Source organism: Pelecanus crispus, chromosome 1, assembly GCF_030463565.1.
Source record: "Pelecanus crispus isolate bPelCri1 chromosome 1, bPelCri1.pri, whole genome shotgun sequence".
NCBI lineage: Eukaryota > Metazoa > Chordata > Aves > Pelecaniformes > Pelecanidae > Pelecanus > Pelecanus crispus.
In genome coordinates, this window is record NC_134643.1 from 121,645,296 (window position 1) to 121,652,811 (window position 7,516).

The window sequence follows — 7,516 nt, forward strand, 5'->3', positions numbered from 1 at the left end:
CCCACAGGGGTGAGGAGTCCTGGCCTGGGCTGCCTGGACAGCCAGACTGCTGCCTGCTCTCACAGGCACAGAGGAGGAGTTTGGTGTGCAGGGGTTGCTGAGGTGAAAGAAATGAGAAAACTCGGTAAAGAAGCAGGGTGGTGGCTTAAAAGAGAGAGGAGCTGAGGGTCCCACAGTCAAACCAAAGCAGGGATGGTATCTGGGGAGATAAGGCGCATGACCCACTGACCAGCACCGAGGTGACGCTTCTGTGATGAGAGCTCTTGTGGGCTGAGGCCATGCTCTACACATGGACCTGAATAGGTAGGCTAAAGGCTCCCCCGCTATCCCCAGGCGTACAGCAGGTCCTGGGCATCCAAATAATGTCTTCTGTGCTGGCAACAAACCATCTCAGAGGTACCACCCACAGGCCCTCAGCTACTCAGAGCCAGGCACAGCTGGGATATACAACCTGAAAACTCTGCATGGGCACCATCTCCACCACAGAGAACAGTCATAACCAAGCTCATGACAGGGACGTTGATCAGAAACATGAGGGCATTGTGTACAAAGGTGATGCAGCTGATGTGGTTGTGCATAAATTGCCTCTGCTGCAACTCCCCACAGCACAGTGGAGCAAACCCACGCCGGTGGCAGTGATTGCTCCTCCCACAGATGGTGGGTGAAGACAAGTGTCCCTGCAGTGACCCAGGAATAGCTGCTGCGATTGCTGTTTCTCCAGAATACAGTCACGGTGCTCAGGATGTCATGAAAAGCCATCAGCTCCAGGGGAAACTAGGCAGCAGATGGCTGTGCACGCTTCCCGGTGGCAGTTGCTTCAAGGTATTCACCAGCTCTGAGCTGCTGTAACTCCAGTCGGTGGGTGCCAGGCAATGCCAGAAGGCAGGGCTGCCAGAGGGCAATGCCCACCCATTGCTGAAACAAGAGGGGCCCAGAGACAATGAAAATTGCACATCCAGAGCTAGTGCCGAGGAAGCGGCCTTCCATGTCCTGAAGCGAACGGGCTGCTGTTGATCATTACACCTCTGCAGGATAGCACATTCCTACAAGGAGCACCTCTGATGCGTGCCCAGATCCCAATTCCGGGGCCAGCACTCACCAGTGGCAGCTGGGACTTGCTGTAAAAAAGGCAGGAGAGTTACTTTGTGGAAGCTGGCTGGCCCGGTTATTCACCAGAGAGGTGCCAACTGAGGCTGCAATGAACATTCATGGTGAGGATTTTTGTCTGGAGAGGTGTCTGTCACTCCGTGGTGGGGGCTACATTGCACCCACCCGTGCCCAGCAGCTCCTTCAATCTGCCCTGAGCAAAGGTTGCCGCTGCCCCTCAGACCTCCTGGCATAATTGCACGTGGAGCTGCTCCTTAACCACGTTATGTCAGAGCAATCCTGGCTAGAAAATGCCTGCTTTGAAAAGTGTGCAAATTAGCCTGGATCATAGCAACAGGACTGGATTAGGGAATAACTATGCATGAAGTCAGGAAGCGGTGCTGCTCGCCAGCAGCTGGGTGCTGTCACCTCGCCTTCCTCCACAGTCGCGGCTGGACCGGCATAGCCGAGCAGTTTGCAGGCATGTGACGTGGTGGGCCGCCTGCCAGGGACCGTTCGGAGGTTCAAATTACTAATGTTCTGGAAAGGTTGGGGACTGTTCCATCGGGCCCACGTGCCCATTCGGAGTCCCCAGCGCCGAAAAGCTGGGGAGCGTGCCGACAGGGCTGGACGCAGTTCAATGCAGACGCAGGTTCCAGGGGATGCTGCAGCCTGTTCCAGAACAGCGACAAAGCTTGGCCCTGGCAGAGACCTACAGGCAGGCTTTTAAAAGTCTCTCAGCGCTTACAAGTGAACATGGAAGGGGGCTCTTTCCTCTGTCCACCAAAACCAACAGTCACAGAGCCTGAGTCCTGACAGGGAACTTGCATATCTGCTCTGGCCACATTTTGTGAAGGCAGTCCAGATCACACAAACCCAGAGGGACGATGGCTCCTGGCACGCACGCTGGGTGCAAAGTCTGCAGGCTTTCTCCTGTGGTGCACTTCGTCCTTTTGGCAAGGCTGGAGATGTCTGCTGACCTACAGAAAAAATTTCCGAACAGATGCCAAATGGTCACATAAATATTAATTATGTGGTACTGTGGAAATTGTATTACAATATCTGGCTAATGCATTTCGCAGCTGCATTCCCACTTATTAATTGCTTATATTAAAACAGCACCCAGAAGCCTCGTTTCACTGACAGCTGTACAAACCCAAGCCGAGTTCTGCTTCTTGGTCATGAAAGAACTCGGCCACTCCCCAACTACCCAGTGTCCCCAGAGAAGAACTCACGTGTTTAAAAATCCAAATAAAAACACATCTTTGTTATTCTGGAGACCTGCCTAGATGTATTCTGTTTGGCAGTCTTGATTTCCCACTGCAGAAATGGGATAGTTTACCCTGTTGTATCATTTAGGTATTTTCTAATTGCATATTAATTACCATTTCCATGGTGGTTTTGTACTGAATCAAACGATTGCATCTCCGGGATTACCCAACACAGCTGAGTTAAGCAAAAAAAAAAAAAAAAAAAAATACAAACCGCCTCATCCTTTGGCATACTGACACCTGCTGTACTACTAAAATGTAAATGCGGTAAATACTGAAGAGAGAATGCAGAACAGTTTGTGTTGGGGAGTGCTGAAAAGTGTATCCAAATGAAACCGCATGGGAAGTTACCTCTGGCATATGCTTATGTGGGCTGGGATTTGCAAAGCAACTCACATATCAAGTGACATTAAGAGTTTAGTTACAACTATAAGGACTTTCACAAATAAAATCCTAGCTAAAAATCTAAGAATGGGCTTTTATTTTTCTACACTGTGAATGAAATCCTTAGTAGGTCATTATATATAACATGTATGCAATATATGAAAAGGTACAGGCTTTCTTTGGACTTTATTGATTTTTACCCTAGTTGATATTTTAAATGTATCTTCCTAATGTATATTTATACACACACACATGCACAATGTTTTAGCTGCATCCATTTAGGTGCCTGGACCCTTTCAGTGAACAAAATAACATTCCTGAATGCATAAACATTTTGACAGCCTCTAATTCAAAAAAACTCCTTTCAGATGACCTTTCTGGACAATGTTCTGTCTTTGACCAGTTTCAAAGGTAATGTTTTCATAGAACCATAAAATCGTTGAGGTTGGAAAAGATCTTTAAGATCATCCAGTCCAACCATTAACGTAACATTACCAAGTCCACCACTAAACCAATTAAGGGGAGAGTAGCAACCCCACGCCTCCTGGCTTGGTGGCTGGATCATTTATAATGAAAGTAAAAACTAGGAATCATTAAGATTGGAAAGGATCTCTAAGATCATCATTCTAATCATCAACCCAACACCACCATGTCCACTAAACCATGTCCCGAAGTGCCACGTCTACCCATTTTTTGAACACTTCTAGGTATGGTGACTCCACCACCTCTCTAGGCAGCCTGTTCCAATGCTTGACTACCCCTTCAGTGAAGAAATTTTTCCTAATATCCAATCTAAACCTCCCCTGGCACAACTTGAGCCCATTTCCTCTTGTTCTATCACTAACGACTTGGGAGAAGAGACCAACACCCACCTCACTACAGCCTCCTTTCAGGTAGTTGTAGAGAGCAATAAGGTCTCCCCTCAGCCTCCTCTTCTCCAGGCTAAACAACCCCAGTTCCCTCAGCCACTCCTCATAAGGCCTGTGCTCCAGACCCTTCACCAGCTTCGCTGCCCTTCTCTGAACATGCTCCAGCACCTCAATGTCTTTCTTGTGTTGAGGGGCCCAAAACTGGACACAGTATTCCAGGTGTGGCCTCACCAGCACCGAGTACAGGGGCACAATCACCTCCCTGCTCCTGCTGGCCACAGCATTCCTGATACAAGCCAGTATGCTGTTGGCCTTCTTGGCCCCCTGGGCACACTGCTGGCTCATGCTCAGCCGGCTGTCTACCAACACCCCCAGATCCTTTTCTGCCAGGCAGCTTTCCAGCCACTCCTCCCCAAGCCTGTAGCGTTGCATGGGGTTGTTGTGACCGAAGTGCAGGACCTGGCACTTGGCCTTGTTGAACCTCATACAGGTGGCCACAGCCCATCGATCCAGCCTGTCCAGGTCCCTCTGCAGGGCCATCTTACCCTCCAGCAGATTGACATCCCACCCAGTTTGGTGTCATCTGCAAACTTACTGAGGGTGCAGTCAATCCCCTCGTCCCGATCATTGATAAAGATATTGAAAAAGACTGACCCCAAAACAGAGCCCTGGGGAACACCACTCATGACCGGCCACCAACTGGACTTAACTCCATTCACCACTACTCTCTGGGCTTGGCCACCCAGACAGTTTTTTACCCAGTGAAGAGTACACCCGTCCAAGCCATGGGCTGCCAGCTTCCCAAGGAGAATGCTATGGGAGACGGTGTCAAAGGCTTTGCTGAAGTCCAGGTAGACAACATCCACAGCCTTTCCTTCATCCACCGGGTGGGTCACCAGGCCACAGAAGGAGATCAGGTTGGTCAAGCAGGACCTGCCTTTCATGAAGCCACGGTGGCTGGGCCCGATCCCCTGGTTGACCTGCACATGCCTGTTGAGCTCACTCAATATGAAATGCTCCATGTCATGAAACACTTACACTTTTTCATGACAAAAACTTTAATCACCAGTAGCCTGAAGTGTGATTTGCTCTGCAGTCCTGGTTCTGCTCCCCCACAGAAACAGCCTTGCCAGCCACCACCCAGTACCTTCAAACACGCATGCACCCGTTTTCCTCCTGACAGTGCAAATGCCCGACAAGCGCTGCCCACGATGCCGGAGCTCAAGCACCTCCTGCTCTGATGCTCCTGGGCTTGGGCTGGGGCCAGCCGAGAGCCTGGCGTCATGCCAGGGAGCTCTGCTGGTGCAGCCTGAAGGGATGCCTGTTTGCCAGAAAAGGGGTGAAGGACTCACAGGACTTTGGTCTTCCCTACGTTGGCCACGCCAACGGCCCTGTGCTCCCATGAGAGCAGAAACCCAAATCTTCTGGGCCTGATTTTTGCTCCAGTGAATCCAGATGCAGCACACAATCCTGGAGCTTGCCCACAGCTTCTGCCCCGCTACCCCAGAAGCGGCAGGAGGTGGGGGCTGCGGGGGGCTGCCGTGGCCAGAGCAGAGGTGCCTCTCACCTCAGCGGGGTACACACTGGGACGGCCGCTTTCTGTGGCTGCTGGTTTTGCTTGTGCTTCTCTGCCTGTAATCCAAGTGGGAAAATAAACTGCTCGAGGTGGGGAGTGTATGCACTGAGGCTGATGGAGCAACACTAGTTAAAAATAAGTATGTGCAGGAGAATAAGGCCTCAAATTATGGTTTTCATTACCTTAAGCAAAATATTCTTTTAAATTTTTTATAAACTATTCAAGCCCAGTAAAAAAAAAAAATCTAGTGAATACTTTAAACGCCCTTTTAAACTTTTAAGCTATGTTTCCCCACAATACAGTTTGATTGCAGTCGTCACTTTGTGCTATAGCATCAGCTCTCATAAAGACCTCAGCAAATTTTATTTTTTCTGCAAACACCCAGAGAATCCACAGGATCTATGTGTGCATCCATCCTGTCTTGCATATGGACAATCCTGCCAGTCACTGTTAGCTGCTTTGTGCTCCCAGTTTCAGCCCATCGTGCTGTTTTGATGAGGAAACTCTCCTGAGGGCTGCCGGGCATGCAGGAGCTCTGGCCTGCGAGATCTGAGCACGGCACTGCAGGATCAGCCATGTCTGGCAGGAACTCCTCGTTTCCTCAGCATTTTTTTTAGCCAAAGGTCACACAGCCTTTTGAGCAGAAACGAAGGTCTACAGTTTCTCTCATAAGCTACTTCTGCTGTTTCAGGGAGACAGAGGCAAACAGTATCATAGCCCTACCAATATCACTAAAAAATTGTCAGCATTTTAACGCAGAGCTGGCAGCTGCTAGGAACCCGATCTGAAATCCCCATAGCAGTGGTCACTGCCAGGAGCAACCTCTCCTGCGACTGCTGCTGCCCCACACAGGCACCTACCGCCCAGTTCCTTCAGAGAGTGCCCATACGGGGGTGCATGGGCAAGAGAGGATGCTGAGCATCAGTTCTGCACTGCTTGCACAGACCACCCGCTGCTGACTTCCATACGTGGTTCAGCAGGGGATCTGTATGATCCATTGAATTCACTAGAAATACACGCTGGAATAACATGCACGGGCTTTGGTACTGCATGAAATATTTAAAGTCCAGCCCTTGGTGAATTTAGCAAGCAAAAAAAAGAAAAACAATCAGTGGACAGACCTTGAATAGCACCGGTGTGCCCTAGAAGGGTTGTAGTAACTTGTGGCTGCAAGCCCCATGCTGGGTGCAAAGGTCTTCATCAACATTTACACAACCTCTCCTTTGAGTCTCGTGTTTCAAGTTTACTCAGCTTGTCAAGCAATGGAGGATGAGGGACTTGCAGCAGACAGATTAGCTCAGTTCAGCTGTTAAAAGTGAATGTTATTTTTAATCTTGTATGTTCCATGTAAAGGCTTTCCAGCTGACACTATGTTAATTACATGAATACTTCGGTTATCAGCACCACTACCCCTTAATTGGAACAGCAGGGTTTCCACTAGGGAGCCACCATCACCAAGTTTCTAGTGAAATAATATTCAGTAATTTCCACAGCACTTTTCATCTTCAAAAATGCTATACAAACATAAACTCAGTTAATTACCTCTCCCAGCATCCCTCAGAGGTAAGAAAGTGTCGTTACCCACATGTAAGCAAATGGGAAGACTTTAATGACACACGATGTCTTGCCCAGTCCAACACAAAGGCCCAGGGTTCGATTTGGTTCCTCAGCGTACGTACCTAGTGATCTTTGAGATGCTGTAGAGTGCCTTCAGGGATGCACAGGGGGCTGGCAGGTAGGGAACAGCAGCTCCAGGACCCCTTCTGTAGCAGCTAGAGGCCAGAGGAGACAGCCTGGAGTATCTCAGATGGTGCTAGACACCGATGTGTAGACAGCTGAGTCCAGTGACAAAGCAGGCATTAGACAGTAGGAAATTGCAGCATCTAGACTGTAGGATCCCAAAGCAAAAAAACCCAAATCCACCTGCAAGCCTCTTCCAGACCATCCGTAATACAGAATAATAATCTACATGTGGTGCAGCACTCTCCTTACTGAGCAAGCCCGAACAAACACACATATATTGTGTTCTCTGTGCATTAGGTGACTCTCAAATGCAGCAAGTCTTCTAAGGTTCCACAGCACAAGGTCACACTAACTAAGCTTCCACTTTTCCATGGAGAAGATCTAGATGACAAGACCATGCAACCCATCCATTACAGCACTGGCAAGCCACTGCTCATCACCTTCATGTAACAGGGATTACTTGTCCGCTGAGCTGGAAAAATGGGTTAAGAATAGTCAAAGATCTGCTCCAGGAGCAGGAGGGACTGCTCTGATCCAGCCCCGCTGGGATTCTCAGTCCCTAGAGCACAAGGTTGCGGAGAAGAGAC